Source organism: Saccopteryx bilineata, chromosome 4, assembly GCF_036850765.1.
Source record: "Saccopteryx bilineata isolate mSacBil1 chromosome 4, mSacBil1_pri_phased_curated, whole genome shotgun sequence".
NCBI classification, from domain to species: Eukaryota; Metazoa; Chordata; class Mammalia; order Chiroptera; family Emballonuridae; genus Saccopteryx; species Saccopteryx bilineata.
The window spans coordinates 16474698-16498739 of record NC_089493.1 but is presented as its reverse complement, the minus strand read 5'-3'; positions in this window follow the sequence as shown (position 1 = coordinate 16498739).

The following is a 24042-nucleotide window of genomic DNA, read 5'->3' as shown; positions in this document are numbered from 1 at the left end:
GCATCTGCTCTGATTTGTAAGGAATTAAAAAAAATAACAAAAAATTCAAAGATAATGAAAATTTCTTGCTCTGAAATTACTTTAACAAAAATAAAGTCCTTTTCAGAGGGAATGGGGAAGATAACCAATCATTTATTCATTTAAAGTCTTAGGAGACATACTTGATAAAATTCCAAGTATGATAACTTTAATTTGGAAAATAGTGTAGAAAATAAAAACTTCTAGAATGAAAATAGAAAAAAAACTGAGAGTAGGATAATAAGAACAACAAATGTCAGTCCATGTTATGTTGTTAAAACATAAACAAAAGAAAAAAGAAAAAAATAAAAAGTAAAATAAATGGAAAATGAAAAGTCAGACCCTGGTCAGTTGACTCAGCAGAAGAGTGTCAGCCCAGTGTGTGGATGTCACTGGTTAGATTCCTGATCAGGACACACAGGAGAGGTGACCATCTGCTTCTCCACCCCTCCCCCTTTTCTCTCTTTCTCTTTTTTCTTCTCCCACAGCCATGGCTCAAACAGTGTAAGCAAATTGGCCCTGGACACTGAGGATGGCTCCATAACCTCATCTCAGGTGCTAAAATAGCTCAGTTGTCGAGCAACAGAACAGTGGCCCCTGGTGGGCAGAACATGCAGTCGGGGCACACGTGGAAATCTGTCTCTGCCTCCCCACCTCTCATTTAATAATAGTAATAATAAAAATGAAAAATCAGATGGCTGCAAAATGTCCAAATGTATTTGTTATCAATGTAAACTTGAATGGGCACATTTTCCCATTAAAAGTCAAGATTATCAACTAAAGTAAAACAAAAATAGAGATAAATGCTGTTTACAAAAGATTTAATAAAAGCATAAATTCTGGGATGAAAAAAGACTTATCAGATAAAAGCTATTAATATGGAGCCTAGAAAACTATAGTAACATCAGTAAAATTCATTCTGTAATACAAATAATTTGTTTATCGACAGTGATTGATTCTGACTTAATATCAGAAAGTTACAGAAAATTTAAATATGTATGCACCTGATAAGATAGTTTCAGATATGTTAACCAATATTTCATTGAACTATAAGAAGAATTAGACAAATCATTCATACAGTGGAAGAGTCAATATGCATTAATTTGGAAAAGCTAAAAAAATATTTTTAAGTTGTGAATAATAAAATTAATATCTAACCTAATTGACTTACAGAGAATTCTGCATCTAAAAATCTGCATCCAAAAATTAGAAGTACACACTTTTTCAATATACATGAAACATCTACAAAAATTAACCTCATACTAGGCTATAAAGTAAACCTCAACAAATTCCCATTATAGTTAATTACTCACACAATTCTTCTAATATAAACTCTTTCCTTCCATGTATCTCACAAAGAAACTTAATCATGATGGCATAATTTAGAAGGTATGTATTCTCTGTCACACAAAAAAATATTAAAGAAACCACTTTAAAAAGGGGGGAATGGGACCCCATTGTCAAAAGACTAGGAATGTTCTAGGTCAGGCAAGTCAGATTTCCAGAATCTTTTATATCGTAAAGTAGGGGGGAATTAAAGGGAATATTAAAGCCTGACCTGTGGTGGCACAGTGGATAAAGCATTGACCTGGAACACTGAGGTCGCTGGTTCAAAACCCTGCACTTGTCTGGTCCAGGCACATATGGGAGTTGATGCTTTCTGCTCCTCCCCTTTCTCTCTCTCAATCTCTCTCTCTCTCTCTCTCTCTCTCTCTCTCTTTCTCCCTCCTCTCTAAAATGAATTTAAAAAATAAAAAGGGAAAATTAAAGCAAGCATCCATCCCTGGAGGGAACCTGGCTTAAGTCTCAGCTTTGGCATATACTGCACTGTATAATGTGCACAACAGTTTGGGAAATGCCACTGTAGACGGATCTTTTTCATTTTGTGGTTTAAGACTCATTAGATAAAAATGCACTGAGCACATATTCATTTTTTCAACAAGTACTTCTTCAGCTCCTATTGTATATCAATTATTTGTGGATCTTACAATGACAGGTGGAAAGGAAGGTAAGGGCATTTTGTAGTCTATCTCAGCTAAAGCTCAAAACTTTTCAAAGAGTTAATGCAATTCAGTAAATGCCACAAGTCACTGGAGATGGTCTCTGAATTCTGAAATCTTATTGATTTCCTTTTCCTCCTTAGGAATTCTTTGATTCCTACATAGAGAATTGTGGACTTCAAGTTTGACTTTTGTTAGTCATGTAGTTTACTTATGTGCTATTCTCATGTTTTTCTGATGTTACATAATATTTGAGTCAACTGATATGTTTGTGCCTCTGCTATGATATTGACCTAGGTGCTGTGACTAAAACAGAAAGTATGAATAACACAATTCTGCCTTCATTGAATTTAAGTCTGAATTGGGAGAAATTTCCCTTAGTAAGCAATGTCAATACCATTGGGGAACACAGCATTAAGCAACAGTGGCAACAATTTACATATAATATTTAATTAATTTATAAGATCCACATTTTCAAAAAATACTTAAATGAACAAACTTTTCTTTGACTTTAAACTTGCAAAGCAATATATATTATTGACTGGAACAATTCTTTGTTGATTTGAGGACATTAAGACTTTAAAAGTAGACAAAATGAGAGTTCTGCCATGGAGGCTAACAATGGCAAGTTTCATCTCCAAGACAAAGCTTGGGAATCTAAGAAAATTTGGAAAATAGAAACATTTCAAATATTCTGGGACTAGAGACTCTCCTCTATCAGACATATATAGTAAAAGCAATTGGAAAACAATACTGAATATTCACGTGTCTGTAAAAGTGGGGCAACAGTAGGTTTACAGCTTTTTGTATAGAAATGAACACAATAGTTAATAAATATAATAATAATAATAATAATAATAATAAATACAAGAATCAACTCTGTGATTTGCGTAGTCACAACTGTAAACCTGTGGATGGAGTGCAGAACGCATTCCTAGCAGCTGTGATGATAAAATGCTGTGAGAATACTCCAGCTCCCAGAAGCCTCCTGGGCATATCTAGAAAGGAAGCTCGCCCGCTATAAGAAAGTGACTTAGCGCCAACTACGCAGCTCCCTGATCTTTTCAGCCATTGGCTTTGAGGAACACACTGTAACACCCTACAGGCTGAACCCATCTATATAAGCTAGCTTACTTCCTGAATAAAGTGGATCTGCGTCACTGAAGCTGGTCCTCGGAGTCAGGTTTTTGCATCTCTGTCGTCCTCACCCCCGGCAGGACTTGTCCACATAAACCTACTTTTGCCCACCTTGTATCGGTGTGTGTTTTCCCTAATGAGGCAGTACTGACAACTCACATAGCTCCTCTTTAGTCTGAGCCTCTTGTAAGAATTGTTCTGTCTTTGGCTTTCCCACAGCAAAGCCCATAGAGAAACATGCTGCTCAGCCTATCACGTAAAAGCTGACAAGCTGGAAGTCAACTTTGTGTATACTCTTGTAAGTCACCTTTGTCATAAGACTTTCTACAGGTCTCTCCTTTCTGTAGGAATCAGATGCATACTGTTAATTAGTTTCTTTATTAGCTCACACTTTCCTGTTAATTGGCACTGTTAATTGTTCCTTTGCTTCTCATCCCCCTCTCTCCCAATCCAACATTATTTATAACGAATAGTAATTGTGCATATGCAGTCCCTGTGTTGACTTAGAAAGGATTCAGTATTGGTGATTCAGTCTAGGCAACAGCCACTGAAGAAAAGATAATTAAGAAGACATTCTGATAAGGAGTGGATGTTGCAAAGCCTGACATTTTAGTCACCTTAATTTCTCAGAAACTTTGAGTTGGAGATTGAGACTGTGGGAGAATAAAATACCTTTACCCGTCACCCTTCAAAGTTCTTGCCTGGTATCCCCGCAACAAAGACAGCGTAACAAAGGAAAAGGGTGTACATTTACTGACGTTTTAAGTGACATGGGAGCAGCATTTACCAGGAAGTAAAGACCCAAAGATAAGCTGAAACCTGACTGATCTGATGCCGGGTTTGATGAAAAGTGGGAAGTCCTGGAGAGATATGACAGGACAAAGAGCATTAGGTGAGTAATGAACTGGAGAAAACTTTAGGTAGTAAACTTGGGAAACTTAGCGAGCCTGTGAGTTCAGAGTCCTCTGTGTATCCCTTGGTTTTCAGAAATAAGGATGCTCTTTCCCTCAGGTTATAAGGAGGGTGCCACTCACATGAAGGTTTTATGACCTGATTCAGGAGAAGGTCAGAAAGTCCTTCCTGTACCTGCTAGTTGTCACATTTCTTTAGTTTGAAATATTAAGTATGTCACATTATTCTACATTGGGGTACTGTGTCCCTAACCCCATAAGGCAGAATCAGGGTTTTGTGGACACACAGAAGTGGTTTATAGACGCTTGATCTCTACCCTCATGGAACTCCAGTTCACCGATTAGTTAAGAGACATGCAAGTTCATGCCATAGATTGAAGTAGAAAACCAGTGGTCCTGATATTGAATAACTTACAACGTCAGCAATGAGTCATTTCACAGCAAGTGAAAAGAGCAAATGATTGTTCTGATGAGTGTACTACCTTTCAGAAATTCTACTGTCATTTGTCAAGAATATAAGACAGCATATAATTTTATAAAAAACTGGAGTATTTTTTTCTGAACCTACAGGGTAGTGCAAAAGCAGGTGTACACTTGTGAGTATGTAAAATGCAGAGTTTATTCTTATATTATTATTTATTCATTATTGTATTTTTCCATATGAACAACTGTACACCTACTTTTGCCCCACCCTGTGCGTGTGTACCTGTGTTCACATGTTTATGTACGTGTGTGTGATTATTTTAGAGACATGAAAACCCCTTTGTTTATACACCTAGATTCTGAATGGGTGTTTTGAGATGAGTGGGACCTACTGACTTTGGGAGTCAGAAAACTTTCCCAGACACCTGGATCTTCAGTTGTAGCTTGTTCGAGTTTCTGCCTTACTATCAATGACAGTATTTCCCACTGCTATATGCTGAACATTTTTTCTGCCTGACATACCACATGAATTTGCCATTACATTCCTACAGTTGTCAAAGGACCTTGGTAAAGTACGCTCCATGAAAAAGAATGTACCGATACTGCCATTCAAAGCCCTGGTTAAAACAGATTCTAGTTATAGGAAGTTCTAATGATATTAGAGTGGAATATCCCTCATAAAGCCTATTTCCTACCCAGGTTTTTGGTTTCTAAATTTTTTAGTGGTGGACATCTATTGTCTAAACTAAACTTTATAGAGAAGCCTTATGAAGCAAACATACACAAAACCCCTCTCAATGAATTACTGTAAAGTATCCCCATTCCTAGATTATAAGGATAGTGAATCTTAAGCATTTATAGCCCACTCACTGAAATCCACCAATCTGTTGTAACTTTATCATTTTATAAATGACACAGTTAAGTCCCCAGAGCAGTAAAAATGACTTTATAAAACATATCAGGGGAGAACTGAGTCTAGAAGCTGGATTAGTGGGCTTTCTTGGCTGTGCCCTCCCTATACCCAGTGACCAACTCTGTGGGCAAGACATATTCCTAGATTTTAAAATGAAAGCTCTGGCCAGTTTTATCAGGGGTAGAATATCTGCCCAGCATGTCAATGTCCCTGGTTTGATACCTGGTCAGGGCATACAAGAGAAACAACAATCTACTTCTCCACCTCTCCCTCTCCACCTTCTCTTTCTCTGTCTCTTCCCCTCCAGCAGTCATGGCTTGATTGGTTCAAGCACACTGACCCCAGGTGCTGAGGATGGCTCCCTAGAGCCTCTGCCCCAGGCGCTAAAAAAAACTCAGTTGTGAGCATGGCCCCATAAGGTCAACACATCAGTCCCAGATAGGAGTCACTGGGTGAATCCCAGTCAGGGTGCATGTGGGAGTGTGTCTCTTCATCTTCCCTCCTTTCACTTAAAAAGAAGAGGAAAAAATCTCAAAGTCTATTTAATGTGTACAATTAAGGAATGGTAGTTAAAGATTTTGCTCATGATATCTGAGAGAAAATTTGGCTTTTTTTTCTGGTACTTAACTTGATGGCTGAAAAATATTACCTCCCCAACTCTTTACTGAAAATTAAAAATAAGCCCATTTTCAGGATAGTATTCACGTTCAGTGGGACAGTCCTTCTGAGGGAATATTAGCCCTAGATCACTCTCAGAAACATATGTTTCTCTGGAATTTGGGGCTCTGCAAGAGTTACCTCCAAGGAGAGAAAATTTGATGGGATACCTTTTATGTTAGCCAAATATTAAATAGCGTTTATATAACATACTGGCAAATTTAAAGTGTTAATGTTTATAACTGAAAATAAAATCTGGTAATTCTCAGTGGATTAGAAATATGAGAAACTGTATTCCAAAAAAGTTATATAATTATGCTGATCACATTTTGTATTCTTATAATTTTATTGGTTTATAAATTATTCCATATATTTTGTCCAATAAAATTATTTAATTGGTAAAAGAAATTACAGTTTGGATAAAGATACAATTTAGCTCATTTTATGCATTTTGGCATATTATTCCTTTGTGAAATTCATAAATTTCAATGAGTGAGGTCATATAAGCGACAGTGGAAAATAAAATGCATCGATATACATGCATTTTTAATAAGTTTCAGCACATTTCAAAAACATAACGGCCAAGTGAAGAAGATTTTTTATGGTAAATACTGAAAAGCAACGTTCAAGGAACCATATTTCTAAAGTAATGTTTTTCTACTCTTCTCAGTTTTCATACTAAAACTCTTTCTTGCATTCGCTTTGTTATTTGCATATTAAGAATCGGATTTTACTGTTTTAAGGTACACTAGAACAAAACAAGACAATGTAGTTTATTTAAAACACAGTGTCTCTTAGATATTGTCATAGATAATAGATATGACTCTATACATTCACAACTAGACACACAAACACTCACACACACCTTCCCCACCCCTCCCCTTGCATGCATACAGATCTATAGCGGTAGACATAACATACATTTGGGGAAACACACTCCCCTTTTACTCTCCATTACTTTTGTGTTCTCACATCTAGTATTCTGTGCTCTAGACATTTTAAATAACCTGATTTCCAAAACATTCCATGCCTTTTTTTTCATCTTCTAGTCTTTGCAACTACACTTTCCCTCTGACCAAATTGTCTCTCTTCCATGGATGCCTAATAAAATGTTGAGGTTAGGGCCCTGGCCGGTTGGCTCAGTGGTAGAGCGTCGGCCTGGTGTGCAGGAGTCCTGGGTTCGATTCCCGGCCAGGGCACACAGGAGAAGCACCCATCTGCTTCTCCACCCCTCCCCCTCTCCTTCCTCTCTGTCTCTCTCTTCCCCTCCCGCAGCGAGACTCCATTGGAGCAAAGATGGCCTGGGCACTGGGGATGGCTCCTTGGCCTCTGCCCCAGGCACTAGAGTGGCTCTGGTCGCAACGGAGCGACGCCCCGGAGGGGCAGAGCATCGCCCCCTGGTGCGCAGAGCTTCGCCCCTGGTGGGTGTGCCGGGTGGATCCCAGTCCAGTGCATGCGGGAGTCTGTCTGACTGTTTCTCCCTGTTTCCAGCTTCAGAAAAATACAAAAAAAAAAAAAAAAAAAAAAAAAGTTGAGGTTAGGCCTTACCTTCTCTCTAATCATCGTATGTGCAGTTTTTTTTATGTATCAACTATAACTAAATAAAGCTGTTATCTATGTAATCTTATTGATCAATGTCACCCTATTAAATTTAATTTCTAAAAAAATTAAGCATTCATTAAAAATTGAGCTTACAGTAATAATAATAATGTTTATTATTAAAAGGCATGAAAATAAAATAAATTAATTATTGGTTCCAATGAGCCTCTTGATGTTTATAAACTCTTGAATAATTAACAGTACAGTCTTGAAGTCAAATGCTTATGCAGTCTTCATGAAGCAAAAACCATTTCAAGTACTAAATGGTTTATTATAAATTTAATTTCTATTATTTCATCATGTATGACAGTAATATACCATGCCTTTTAAATTCTATATGAACATAAATTTTAGCATCATAATTTTTAAGCATGGAAGGAGACTTGTACACAATAGTTATTGTAAAAAAAAGACTTTGGGTTTCATATGCTACATCAAGGTCTACATTAACCTTAATCTGAACAGCATTTTTTGTTTTTGAAAGAATTACGTACACATTAATATTTTTTATGACTTATGATTTTTGAATTTTGTTGAAGAAATTTTCTACTACCTATGGGTCTCAATAATATTTACAACTTTTTTAATTAAGTTTTTACTTATAATATTTATATTTATGTTTAATTCAAATGGAGTGTATCATCAGACATAATGAGATAGGTATTAAGTTTGATTTTTTTTGTGGGTAAATATTCTTAATACCATTTGTTCCCAAACATTCACACTTACTCACATTTTTTTGTGAAGTTATTTTATTAAATATTAATTCCCACTATAGATGGGCCTCAGATCTCTCTAATCAGTTTTTTTTTATTTGCTCTAGAGTTCTTGAAGAAAAACTTTGAATTTTTTACAATGTGCTTTTGGCATATTACGATATCTATTCTTGGTATTTATGAATCTATAGTCTTCTTTATAAATTTAAAGTAAGCTTATTTACCTTGTTAATAAGTAGTTAACACTATGCTGAGATCGTGTTGAATTCATACACTTAATCTGGGTGTAGTGACAATTTTATACCATTAGCCTATTGCATTCATGAATATATGCACCACTGTTTGTATATAATTATTTATGTTATCTAATTTTTATGCTCCAAATATATATTGTGCATTCTTTGTTAACTGTATCATATTTTATCATTTTTGTTGCTACTGTAAATTATATATTATGAACTTATTTTTTAGTTAGTAGTTACCATTATTATTGTACTCTTTTTTGTGTGGTATAGTTTTGCTTTCAATTTTATTTTAATAGATTTTAAGAAGATTATCCTACTTTCCTCTTGGTTCATATTTGCCTACTATGGTTTCTTTCAACATTGTATCATAATCTTTTTTTTGAAAGTTTTTGTCTTATTTATGATAACTTCTCTGGAAACCAACAGGTGGAACATTAAGATAGTGAAACACTGGAAATGAATCAAATATCCATTAAAAAACAATACATATAAATTTGTAAATAATGCAGTACTAAAAACGACTTGCTGAAACAACATGAAAAGAACTAAAATAACAGTTTTAAATGCAAGTGTTGCATATCTCTCTCTATATATATAATTATATATATAAATAATTTATATATATTTATGTAAATTCCTAAAAGTTCTTAAAGTACCAAATATAGCGAGCATGTGAGCTCTGCTTTGGTTAATGGCCAAAAATACTTAAATTTCATGTACAAGTTATTTTTCTAAACTTTTTAAAAATAATTTTGATCCATATTAGCATGATTTTAACTTAATGAGTGGTAATGTGACTGTTTATTTTATTTCTTGTGTGTTTATTTTCAAAAAATTCTTTCTCCTCAAAATATTAAAAAGCACAAACCTTAAGTGATGAAAATTCAGTATATTATAGAGTGAGTCCATTTAAGATATTGCATATTAGTATACAAAATAATTTAAAATAACTAACTGAATTGTAGTTATTACCATGCTCAACTGGTAACATTGAATCACAATATGTATTAATTTTAAGTACAGACAAGTCATTACATATCAGTATTATTTACACTGTTTAAACCTCATGAGATTTTAAAAGTAAAGTGGAAAATATGTAACTCCAAGTTCCTTTATGAGTTTTTCATTTCTGCTGAACTTAGTTATAAATACAATGAGGAATATTTCTAATCAGTTTAAAATATTTTGACTCAGAAATAGTATACAATTAGAAAGAATTTTTCTTGGGCTTAACTAGAAAAAATGTAACATGTTTAGGGAATTATTTGTCTATAATATTTCTATCAAAGACACATTTTTCCATCAAATATTTATATATCCTAGAGGGTTTCTTCTCATGTATCAATAAGTATACAGGGAACAATCCATGGTTAAAAATGCATTTCTTCCAGAAGTATAAGATCCATCCAAGTTGGGAATTTGAATCCATCACCCACTAAGGACTATGTTTTCAATGAATTAGTTTTTGCAAGTTCATTACTGGTTCAACAATGCAATGAAAAAGGATGTCAGGTAAATTTTAACAACAATATACTTTTGGAAATCGTTTTTGAAATTAAAACTTTGGTGTCAATCTCATATTGTCTGGTTGTATCACTTAGAAATGTTCAACAGAAAATTTGGTGGAACGAAACAAAGCTTACAAAGAGAATTTTAAATGCACATTTGGATTTAACCACATGAAATCTGAAATTCACCTTGATGTAAACATTTTTAGGACAAAGACAGAATTAATGTTAAGGACCAACTGAAAAGAGAGAAAATGTAAATAGTGGCTGTAGACAATTTTTTATTACATTTCTAATTCTATTTGTTGGGGTGACATTCTTTAATAAAATTATATAGGTTTCAGATGTACAGTTCTATAATACATCATCTGTATATTGTATTGTGTGCTCACCACCCCAAGTCAAATCTCATTCTTCCTCCTTTATCTTCTCCTACCTCTTTTATCCCCTCTTTCCTCTTGTAATCACCATATAGTTGTTTGTTTTTATGTGCATTTTTTTCCTTATTTCTTTGCGTAATCCCTTTACCTTTTTCATTCAGCCCCAACCCCTTTCCCTCTGACAGTTGTCAGTCTTTTCTCTGTATTTATGAGTCTGTTTCTATTTTATTTGTTAATTTATTTTGTTTATTAGATTCCACATATAAGTGAAAAGTTGTGGTACATTTATACAATGAAATACTAATCAGATATAAAAAAGGAAATTTTACCTTTGGTGACAGCATGGATGGACCTGGAGAGTATTCTGCTAAGTGAAATAAGCTGGTCAGAGAAAGATAAGTACTACATGATCTCACTTATATGTAAATAATTCTTCAAATAACCTTTACTCTAAAGAGAAAAGGGAAGAAGCAAAAGCACCATAAAAGACGTGGGAGCAATAACAGATTTTGTTTGTTTGTGTACATATACGTTAGGCTAGAGAAGCTGACCTTTTAACAAGTAAAGAAAAGAGAAACTATTAATAACTAATTCTTGAATTTGACAAGAGAAAATAGGATGCAAATCTCAAATACATGACGGATTTTAATAGAAATAAGAATAGTTTGTCTATTGTGATAGAAGGGAAATCAGACTATGCCAGGACAGATGATTATAGATTAGTAGATTTTATAGTGGGGATATGAGCAATGTTTCTCTTCTGCTGCTATTGTTTTAATAATAAAACAAATTATTGAAGTTTTGAGGTGATATAAAAATAAATATAAAATACTTCTATCATATCATCTTGTCATGATTGGGAGAGCTGTTTGATCTGCAAATTTTAGTAAGATTATTTAATATTGTCAAAAGCCCACTTGAGCCCTATAGATATGTGTATTTTTTCTTTCCTATTGAGAGGAGGGGAGATAGAGAGACAGACTCCTGTATGTGTCCTAACTGGGATCCACCTGGCAACTCCATCTGGGGACAATGCTCTGCCCATCTGGGGCCATGCTCTCAACCAAGCTATTTTTAACGCCTGAGGAAGAGACATCTTCAGCACCTGGGGCCAATGTGCTCAAAGCAATCAAGCCATGGCTGCAGGAAGGGAAGAGAGAGAAAATGAAGGAGAGAAAGAGAAAGAAAGAGGGGGGGGTAAAGAAGCAGATGGTCACTTCTGTTGTGTATCCTGATTGGAATTTGAACCCAGGATATCCACACACCAGGCCAACACTCTACCCCTGAACCAACCAGCCAGGGCTATAGATATAATTTAAAAATGAAGTTCATATATAAATTGTCATCCAAATATCTTCAATTCTTAGGTGCAGTCACAAAAGTGGAGATTTAATATAATGAATGTTAGCATGTTGGCTGAAAAACATGATAAAGGGGTAAAGAGATAATGAAATTAAGCATGCATGCAAAGGATGTTTAAAGAGATGGAGCACAGAATAGGATCTAGTTTATCTGCACTATAGAATGCTCACATTTTCAAAATTCTTCTGGTTGCTGGAACTTATTTCACCACTTTTTTCTACCTTAGAATCTAACTGGGAGGTATGTCCAAAAAGCCTCTGAAATTACTTGAAAAGATTGTGGCATTATATAGTAACTCTGAAGGATTTTTTCTCTTGAAAATCTGTCACAAATTTCCAAACAAATAGCAGTTATTATGGACATTTTTTTGGATAAATTTACTGCATCATTAGTGGTATTTCTGATACCAAACACACAACCAGTCAGAAATAGTTTATGAACACAGTGAATTTGGTCCTCACACTAGCTCAGCGGAAAAATGTTCTTCAAAAGAGTTCTGTCAGCATAAAATTAATGTAATTTTAAGAGTCTGTCTTTCTTTACCACTAATTTGAGTTGAATGAATCCATCTGGCTGAGCCACTGCTGATGAAAAATATGTTGTGAGAGAATTTAATGAGTGAGCATGTGTGTGTGAGTGTGTGTGTGAGTGTGTATGTGAGTGTTAGCTTGGAGCACATGAAATGGCCAGTTCTATAGGTTAAAAATAAACAATCAAATACCATTCATCTTCTATAGTTCTAATTAATAAACATATGCATCTATTTAAATGTATATGAAGTATAATATTCAGTATGCTATTATATATAATCGCATTGTAATAAATAATATTTTGCATAAACACAAAATAAGACATCGAAATCTGTACGCTATTTTATAATTTAACCTTCTTAACCTTTGTGAATCTCCTAGTTCTCTTAGCATATCCCTATGATAGCATTATGATGACTGTCTTGAAAAGAAATATTAAAATCAGTAGTCAAAAGTATTTGATTCACAAAGCATAAAAAAATACTGTAGCTGTGGTGGAGATAGAAAAGTTTAAAGTTGATTAAATTTCAAGATATTTTCTTACAGGAAGAACTCTCTCCTTTCAAAGCATTTTTAAGCTATGGAAACTACACTGTGTCAGCTATTGTAGGACCACACTGACATCGAATATTGACCATGTAACAGAAAATCTGAAAGGTAGGCAGCAAGGTCAGTCTTAAACAAAATGTGAGGAGGTGAATTTGTCATTTTATTTCTTCCTCTTCTCTCACATAATATCAGTTTGTGACTTGTAGGTACCAAGCAATGTGTTCAAGAGTATACTCTGTACTAACTTAATTAAATTTCAGTTGGCCTTGCTATATTTTGTCTACTACACTTTCCAACCCAGGGAAGTCTATCATCAAATTTGAAAAACTGAGCAAATTTTTAGAGTTTACTGTTGCAATCAAGTAAATCTTACAGTACATTCATTTGTGTAGTGTATAATCAAACTCTTCATCTCTATTGCCTATATGGTAATTCAACATAAAGCTAAATAATAAGCATAAACTTTAAGTAATACTACTTTGTCATAGCCAGTCCACATAGACCTGTCTGTATTGTAGTTATGTTAGCTCTGCACTATGCATACATTCATTTAACAAGATATGGGAAAACAATTCTAAACAAGGTGGCTTTTCCATCTAAGTCTCATGGGTAACCAGTCTCATTGTCCTTTTCTCTCTTTTTTTAAAGAAGTTTAGAGTTTATTTTTATGCAATAGGAACCAATTAAAAAGGTTTTAATAGAGAAGTAACATGTTCATAGATCACGTCAAACTTGTGGCAACCCAGAAGAGACATTTTGCATGAGGGCATAGAATCTGCTTTTTAATTTTAAGAGAAGACAGCTGGCAACAATTTATGACAGTTAAAGATTGCCTTTTTTGTGTGGTGGTGGGAAAAACTGGTAAGAGGAGAAGTGAGTGTCAATAGCTGGCAGGAAAGCCAACAGAATAGTCTATGTGAGATGTGGCTTAGAGGAGGGTGGCAGTGGTGGCATTGAACAGTAGGAAGATGTGACGTGATTTTTCATTGCAAAAGTCACAGAGAAAATTTCATCATTAACATGTCATGAAGAATTCTACAACACCAGATGATTGAATAAAATGATGAAAAGTCCTGGGGCCCCAATGACCCACTAAAACCTGTACCCCCAACCAATCATCTTAGATGGTAACCTAAATGAGAAATAAACTCTTTTTCTTAAAATTTTACTTTTTAAAAATTTTTTTATTTATTCATTTTTAGAGAGGAGAGAGACAGAGAGGGAGAGAGAGGAGAGAGAGACAGAGAGAGAGAAAGGGCGAGGAGCTGGAAGCATCAACTCCCATATGTGCCTTGACCAGGCAAGCCCAGGGTTTCGAACCGGCGACCTCAGCATTTCCAGGTTTACGCTTTATCCACTGCGCCACCACAGGTCAGGCAAACTCTTTTTCTTAAGACTGAAAAAAATGTTCTCTAACCTATTAAGACTTTGAGGTTATTTGTTTCATCATTAAACATGATCTTTGTGATGAAGATTTTTGGTTTGGGAACATACACTTTCACCTTACACTAACGTTTTGCTCTTGTACATAGAGTTAAACTTACAAAATGGAACAAACAACTTAAAATTCCTTACTATCTTGACTTTCAAGTGATATAAAGCTAAAGAGTTTGAAGATGATAGAGACAGATTATTGCCTTAAAAATTGTTCTCAACTGCAACTGACTTTTGTTGCAAATGTAATTCGTAAAAATCTAATAATTTTCTATGGTGGAGAGAAAATGAATTTAGTAATGAGAAAGACGCAGAGTATACAAATGCCTAGTGGAGTGTGAGAGGTCATCTGGGCTAGGGGATTAGAGGGAAGCAGAAAACAGAGGCACAAAATTAAAGGGGTGCTTCGCTGACTTCAGAGCAGAAACACACTCTGACAGCAATTTATAAGTATTTGGAGAGGACACTTAACACCCACTATACCTCCAGAAAACAAAACAAAGACTCAGAGATGTGTTCAACATAGGGAAAGCCCCACCTAATACCAGAAAGAAAGAAAAAAAAAGCTATTTAGAGCTAACCCAATCAGTCCTCCATTACCAGGAGTACCCAGTGACTCTGGATGACAAAGCCTCAGAAAAAGAACCTTTCAGTCATCTATTAGCCTGATTGATGCACCAGCATTTCCACAACTGTGACCATTATTTTGATACTCTTATTGAAGCCCTCAAATCTCCCTGCTTAAGATGGTTCATGATGTGCTCAAATGCCTTCTATGTTATTGACATCTGATTCAGACACCATTTCCTCCAGGCCTCTGGCTCTATCATATCTCAGTGTTTTATGACATTTGTCACTTTCTTTGTTGAACTATAATTACCTTAATATATAAACAACAAAAATATATCTTTATTTTGGAATTCCCTACAAGCATACTGACAAAACAGTTGAGTAATCAGTTAATTTCCGTCCTTAGAGACACTGCAGACCAGATGCCTCTGAGATACCAATTCTAAAGTTTCTTTATTCTAAGGAAGATAAAGCAAATTTAATCAAGTCTCTTTGACTGGGCGGTTGATAGACTTGAGAAAATATTCCGAAGGACTTTGCACTTCTAGGAGACTGGAAACTCAATAACATGTTTCAGGTTATCACTTTCTGCCTTAGCTTGAGGCATTTCTTTTATTCCACTGCCACAACCATACTTAATTTTTCTCACCAGCTGCAGTTTTCCGAATTTTTCTGTGCATATAAATAATGTCTTCTTCATGTTATCTTTTTCAAAATTCATCCTAATTTTACACTTCTCAGTTGTTATTTTGCTTCCATAAATGAACTATCATTCACTTTCTTCCTTTCTCCATATATGACATTGGGCTAGACTATTACATATTATATGTAATACCCTAACAAATATAAATCTGATATACCATGTAAAATGTATTTAAACATGATGTGTATCATTATGTGAGATTTATATCACACACAATTTATGTTTTATATCATAATATATCATACATATAATATGTATCAATATTACAGTATTATCTGACGGTGACAATATATGTATATATTTTAGAGACTTGATATCTGTTTGCTATCGTATATTAGGTGTATGATAAAAAAATATGTTAATTAAATTCTCTATGTTCCTTTATCTGTAAAAAAGAAAACATTACATTTTTCTCATAAAATTGGTAGTGATATTAAAAGAGATCATACATATAACATGATGAAAAAGACTCCTTGCCCATAACAGGCACAAAATAAATTAATGTTGCTTATAAATATGCAAATCAGGCTTAGTGTCCAGTTATCAGAATACCAGGTACATAATTGGTGCTTTAAAATATTTGTTAAATAGCCCTGGCCGGTTGGCTCAGTGGTAGAGTGTCGGCCTGGCGTGCAGGGGACCCGGGTTCGATTCCCGGCCAGGGCACATAGGAGAAGCGCCCATTTGCTTCTCCACCCCCACCCCCTCCTTCCTCTCTGTCTCTCTCTTCCCCTCCCGCAGCCAAGGCTCCATTGGAGCAAAGATGGCCTGGGCGGTGGGGATGGCTCCTTGGCCTCTGCCCCAGGCGCTAGAGTGGCTCTGGTCGCGGCAGAGCGACGCCCCGGAGGGGCAGAGCATCGCCCCCTGGTGGGCAGAGCGTCGCCCCTCGTGGGCGTGCCAGGTGGATCCCGTTCGGGCGCATGCGGGAGTCTGTCTGACTGTCTCTCCCCGTTTCCAGCTTCAGAAAAAAAAAAAAAAAAAGAATATAAAATATTTGTTAAATAGAGAAATATTATGTCATTGATTATAATTTTACTAAAAACAAACTATATCTCAGATCTTGTTATTCCAAGATAAAATCTTGCAAATATTTAGGCCCTGGCCAGTTGGCTTAGCATTAGAGCATCAGCCCCGTGTGTGGAAGTCCCAGGTTTGATTCCCGGCCAGGGCACACAGGAGTAAGAGAAGCACTCATCTGCTTCTCCACACTTGCCCCTCTTCTTTCTCTCAGTCTTTCTCTTCCTCTCCCACAGCCAAGGCTCCAATGGAGCCAACTTGGCCAGGGTGCTAAGGATGACTTCATGGCCTTAGCCTCAGGTGCTAGAATGGCTCCAGTTGCAACTGAGCGCGGCCCAAATGGGCAGAGCATTGCCACCTAGTGGGCATGCTGGGTGGATGCTAGTCGGGAGCATGCTGGAGTCTGTCTCTCTGCCTTCCTGCTCTTCACTATGAAAAAATACAAAAAACAAAAAAACTTTGCAAGTATCTTATTTCTCAATGTATATGTGAAAGACTGGCTAATGGTGTCTGTGGCTATCTTCATCTTTTTTAGGTGGTGTGACAAATTGGTCAAGATAATTCAACCTCATTAGGCAAAAGCCATTGTGCCTTTAGCAGAGATTTTATTCCAAAACTAAATAATGCTCAATCCCACTATTGTTTGAATAAGTGAAGAAGGAATCACAATAGAGGTCTTCTTTAAAAAAGTGTCTCTAAATCCTGGAAGACTGACATCTAATAAAGTATTTCACATATTATAACAATTTCCTATCATACTGACTAATGAACCATACACAGCTTTCGCATTACCTGTTCAAGTGAGGCTTCCAATTGTACTTTCTGGTCTCTCACCTAGTAGTTCAAACTGGTCTAGAGTACTATGAGTCTCCTGGGCAAATATCACTGTTGAATTCATTAATTCCCCTCTCAAAACACCCTTGTTCATCCTCTGATTGAACTTATAAGCAATTGACCTGGGACCAAAAGACCTTCCATAGGGCTCCTCTGCTCTTTCTCAGCCTGGCACATATAACAAAGGTTTATGATACACATATGAAAACATTTATTGAGTGTTAGAGGAGGGAATTTTCAATGTAACCTGATAGGTAGACTTATATGGTAGATATAATTTGGCTTGATGTGGACAGCAAGTCAAGCGTGTTTGTACGGAGAGCACTCAATGACTTGTTTGTAAAGAATGAAAAGATACATGCATGCGTTAGTTCTTTCTTGTGAGTTTGCAAAGTAGTATGTGAAAATCCACATAACTAGTCGGTCGTAGGTTAACATAACTCAGGAATGGCTCTATAGTCCACACTGGCCTATTTAAGTCATTTAAAAGCATTGTTTGGCAAACGGTTGCGTTGACTTGACAAATTGGGATCCTTTATTAGTTTCAGTGTTGCTTTTGGCTCTGCTGTCTTCCACCACCCCTCCACTCCTAATTTCAAGCTGGATAACAGCTTTGGACATATTGGAAAGGTTGGGTTTGGTGGAAGTAACAGGTGGGGTAAGATAAGCATATGGTGATGTCTTAAAAGTTTACAAGTGTATTAAACAAACTTTCATTAAATAGTGTAGAATATGCCTATTCTGAACTATTTCAAATTTTCTAAAATTCTTGAAACATAGAATCAGCCTACACATTAACAGAAAGAGTTGCTGACAGTGAAGTCCTGTTTGCCTCAAGAGCTTGGGTAGTAAGGCACACTGAAAATGTCCAGATACAGCCAGCTCCAGTAGGGCAGGCAACCACGGGGGTGGGACTTGTCAGTGACAACACTCCCACTGCCAATCCAGCCACGTTCTGACATCAGCAAGTCAATTACAGTCAACCATAATTGGCACCTTTTTAGAGTACAGAAAAAAAAAAAAAGAAATTTTAGAAAAGGGGAGGTCAGGAGAAATCACCATGTCCAGATATTTTATTTTGTAGATGTAGAAATACAGGCTCAAAGATATTAGTAACTTGCCCAAAGGCAGACAATAAGATGCAATGTGTGTATGTCTTTCCAAAATCTGTTAATCTAAGTTTGAAATAAGCTTTTTTGAGACTATAATTCAGATCTCTTAACAACAGGATCCTGATTTTTTTTTTTATGATGTAGATTCCAAAGAGTAGAAGCCAAACTATTTCTTAGAAATGGTATAACACAGATTTCAATTATTTTTCCTAATGGATAATACTTAGATATTCTAGTAAAATTAAACAATAAACTTAATGTATATCTTAGAACTGGTAACTGTACATTAGACACATATAATCATGTTCCCAGAATTGTAAAAGTCTGAAGAAAAAGAATGGATTTTTAAAAGTATAATTCAACAGTTAGAGTAATATGTATTAAACATATTGTCACGTGCTGCACAAAAACTTTTGGTCCCTGGCCTGTTAGCTCAGTGGTAGAGCATCAGCCTGGCGTGCAGGAGTCCTGGGTTCGATTCCCAGCCAGGGCACACAGGAGAAGAGCCCATCTGCTTCTCCACCCCTCCCCCTCTCCTTCCTCTCTGTCTCTATCTTCCCCTCCCACAGCCGAGGCTCCATTGGAGCAAAGTTGGCCCGTGCACTGAGGATGGCTCCATGGCCTCTGCCTCAGGTACTAGAATGGCTCTGGTTGCAACAGAGCAAAGCCCCAGATGGGCAGAGCATCGCCCCCTGGTGGGCATGCTGGGTGGATCCTGGTCGGGTGTATGCGGGAGTCTGTCTGACTACCTCCCTGTTTTGTTTTGGTTTTTTTGAAAGAAAATATCTCTAGATTATTTTGACATTTGATTGTGCTGTATACCCCTCCCGCAAAGTTAAATTGTCTTCTGTCACCTTCTATCTGGTTTTCTTTGTGCCCCTCCCCTCCCCTAACCCCTATCTCCTTCTTCACCCCCTCCCCCAAAATCCCGCCCCTGTTGCCATCACATTCTTGTTCATGTCTCTGAGTTTCATTTTTATGTCCCTTCTATGTATGGATTCATCTTAGTTTTTTTTTTCTGATTTACTTATTTCACTCCGTATAATGTTGTCAAGGTCCATCCATGTTATTGTAAATGATCCGATGTCATCATTTCTTATGGCTGAGTAGTATGCCATAGTATATATGTACCAAAGCTTTTTAATCCACTCGTCCTCTGCACTTGGGCTGTTTCCAGATCTTCGCTATTGTGAACAATGCTGCCACAAACATGCGGGTGCATTTCTCCTTTTCGAGCCGTTCTATGGTGTCCTTGGGGTATATTCCTAAAAGTGGGATAGCTGGGTCAAAAGGCAGTTCGATTTTCAGATTTTTGAGGAATCTCCATACTGTTTTCCACAGTGGCTGCACCAGTCTGCATTCCCACCAGCAGTGCAGGAGGGTTCCCTTTTCTCCACATCCTCGCCAGCACTTATTCTGTGTTGTTTTGTTGATAAGCGCCATTCTGACTGGTGTGAGGTGATATCTCATTGTGGTTTTAATTTGCATTTCTCTAATGATGAGTGATGTTGAGCATTTTTTCATATGCCTATTGGCCATCTGTATGTCCTCTTTGGAGAAGTGTCTATTCATCTCTTTTGCCCATTTTTGGATTGGGTTGTTTGTCTTCCTGGTGTTGAGTTTTACAAGTTCTTTATAAATTTTGGTTATTAACCCCTTATCAGACGTATTGTCAAATATATTCTCCCATTGTGTAGTTTGTCTTTTTATTCTGTTCTTGTTGTCTTTAGCTGTGCAAAAGCTTTTTAGTTTGATATAGTCCCATTTGTTTATCCTGTCTTTTATTTCACTTCCCTGTGGAGATAAATCAGCAAATATATTGCTCCGAGAAATGTTGGAGAGCTTACTGCCTATGTTTTCTTCTAAGATGCTTATGGTATCACGGCCTACATTTAAGTCTTTTATCCATTTTGAGTTTATTTTTGTGAGTGGTGTAAGCTGGTGATCTAGTTTCATTTTTTTGCAGGTAGCTGTCCAATTTTCCCAACACCATTTGTTAAAGAGGCTGTCTTTACTCCATTGTATTTCCTTACCTCCTTTGTCAAATATCAGTTGTCCATAGAACTGTGGGTTTATTTCTGGGTTCTCTGTTCTGTTCCATTCATCTATATGCCTGTTCTTATGCCAGTACCAGGCTGTTTTGAGTACAACGGCCTTGTAGTATAACTTGATATCAGGAAGTGCGATACCTCCCACTTTATTCTTCTTTTTTAAGATTGCTGAGGCTATTCGTGTCCTCTTTTGGTTCCATAAAAATTTTTGGAATATGTGTTCTATATCTTTGAAGTATGTCATTGGTATTTTAATTGGTATTGCGTTGAATTTATAGATTGCTTTGGGTAATATAGACATTTTAATGATGTTTATTCCTCCTAACCATGAGCACGGTATATGCTTCCACTTGTTTGTATCTTCCTTGATTTCTTTTATCAATGCTTTGTAATTTTCCGAGTACAAGTCTTTAGTCTCCTTGGTTAAGTTTACTCCTAGGTACTTTATTTTTTTGGTTGTAATTGTGAAGGGGATTGTTTCCTTAATTTCTCTTTCTGACTGTTCATTGTTGCTGTATAAAAATGCTTCTGATTTCTGAGTATTGATATTATATCCTGCCACTTTGCTGAATTTATTTATCAGGTCCAGTAGTTTTTTGACTGAGACTTTAGGGTTTTCTATATACAATATCATATCATCTGCAAATAATGATAGCTTTACTTCTTCTTTTCCAACTTGAATGCCTTTTATTTCTTCTTCTTGTCTGATTGCTGTGGCTAGGACTTCCAGGACTATGTTAAATAAGAGTGGTGAAAGGGGGCACCCCTGCCTTGTTCCTGATCTTGAGGGTATTGCTTTTAATTTTTTCCCATTGAGTATGATGTTGGCTGTGGGTTTCTCATAGATGGCTTTTATCATGTTGAGGTATGTTCCCTGTATTCCCACTTTGCTGAGAGTTTTGATCATGAATGGGTGCTGGATTTTATCAAATGCTTTTTCTGCATCTATTGAAATTATCATATGGTTTTTCTCCTTCTTTTTGTTTATGTGATGAATCACATTGCTTGATTTACGAATATTGTACCAGCCTTGCCTCCCCAGAATAAATCCCACTTGATCATGGTGTATGATTTTTTTTATATATTGTTGGATCCGGTTTGCTAATATTTTGTTGAGGATTTTAGCACCTATATTCATCAGAGATATTGGCCTATAATTTTCTTTCTTTGTGTTGTCTTTGCCTGGTTTGGAATCAGAATTATGCTTGCTTCATAAAAGGAGCTTGGAAGTCTTCCTTCCTCTTGAATTTTTTGAAATAGTTTGAGAAGGGTAGCAGTTAGTTCTTCTTTGAATATTTGGTAGAATTCTGTTGTGAAGCCATCGGGCCCTGGACTTTTCTTTGTTGGGAGTTTTTTGATAACTGTTTCAATCTCATTTGGTGTAATCGGTCTGTTTAGGTTTTCTGATTCTTCCAGATTGATTTTTGGAAGATTGTATGTTTCAAGGAATTTGTCCATTTCATCTAGGTTGTCTAGTTTTTTGGCATACAGTTCTTCATAGTATTTTCTTACAATATTTTGTATTTCTGTTGTGTCAGTTGTTATTTCTCCTCTCTCATTTCTAATTTTATTTATTTGAGTCGTCTCTCTCTTTTTCTTGGTGAGTCTACATAAAGGTTCATCAATCTTGTTTACCTTTTCAAAGAACCAGCTCCTAGTTTCATTGATCCTCTGTATTGTTTCTTTAGCTTCTATGTCATTTATTTCTGCTCTGATCTTTATTATTTCCTTCCTTCTACTACATTTGGGCTTTACTTGCTGTTCTTTTTCTAATTCTTTTAGATGCAGGGTTAAGTTGTTTATTTGAGCTTTTTCTAGCTTCTGAAAGTGTGCCTGTAGTGCTATGAACTTCCCTCTCAGCACTGCTTTCGCTGTGTCCCATAAATTTTGAGTTGTTGTATGCTCATTGTCATTCGTTTCTAGGAATTTCTTTATTTCTTCTTTGATCTCATTCTTAATCCATTCATTATTTAACACCCTGCTATTTAGTTTCCATGTGTTTGAGAATTTTTGAGCTTTTCTGCTGTGATTCATTTCTAGTTTCATGCTGTTGTGATCGGAGAAAGTGCTTGATATGATTTCAGTCTTCTTAAATTTGTTGAGAGCACTTTTGTGCCCTAACATGTGGTCTATCCTAGAGAATGTACCATGAGCACTTGAAAAGAATGTATATTCTGCTGCTTTAGGGTGAAAGGTTCTGAAGATATCTATTAAATCGAGTTGATCTAGTGTTTCCAATAAGTCTGCTGTTTCTTTGTTAATTTTCTTTCTTGAGGATCTATCTAGTGATGTTAGTGGGGTATTGAAATCCCCTACTATTATAGTATTGCTGTTGATCTCACCCTTTAAATCCATCAAAGTCTGTTTTATATATTTGGGTGCTCCTATATTAGGTGCATAGATATTTATAATAGTTATATCTTCCTGTTGGATTACTCCCTTTATCATTATGTAGTGGCCTTCTTTATCTCTTACTTTATCCTTTGTTTTAAAGTCCAATTTGTCTGATATAAGTATTGTTACCCCAGCTTTTTTTTCATTTTTGTTTGCATGAAACGTTTTTTTCCATCCTTTTACCTTCAATCTATGTGTGTCTTTTGTTCTAAGGTGTGTCTCTTGTAGGCAACATATGTATGGGTCCTGTTTTCTTATCCATGCAGCTACCCTATGTCTTTTGATTGGATCATTTAATCCATTTACATTTAAGGTTATTATTGATATGTAGTTGTTTATTGCCATTTTCTTCTTTAAAGGTGTATTCCTTTTTTTGCTATATTCTTTTCCAACTTTGATCTGTTTACAACAGGCCCCTTAACATTTCTTGCAGCATTGGTTTGGTTTTAATGAATTCCTTGAGTTGTTTTTTGTCTGGGAAGCTTTTTATTTCTCCTTCGATTTTAAACGATAGCCTTGCTGGATAAAGTAGTCTTGGTTGTAGGTTCTTGTTCTGCATTACTTTGAATATTTCTTGCCATTCCCTTCTGACCTCAAGTGTTTCTGTTGAGAAGTCGGATGTCATCCTTATGGGGGTTCCTTTGTAGGTGATAACTTTTTTTTCTCTTGCAGCTTTTAATATTTTCTCTTTATCGCTTAGCTTTGGTATTTTAATTTTGATGTGTCTTGGTGTAGGTTTCTTTGGGTTCCTCTTTAATGGAGTTCTCTGTGCTTCTTGGACTTGTGAGAGTTTCTCTTGCATTAATTTAGGGAAGTTTTCAGTTATGATATGATTGAACAAAGTCTCTATCCCTTGTTCTTTTTCTTCTTCTTCAGGAACCCCTATGATACGGATGTTATTTCTCTTCATGTTGTCACAGAGCTCTCTAAGTGTTTCCTGTGACTTTTTGAGTCTCTTTTCTCTTTTATTCTCTGCTTT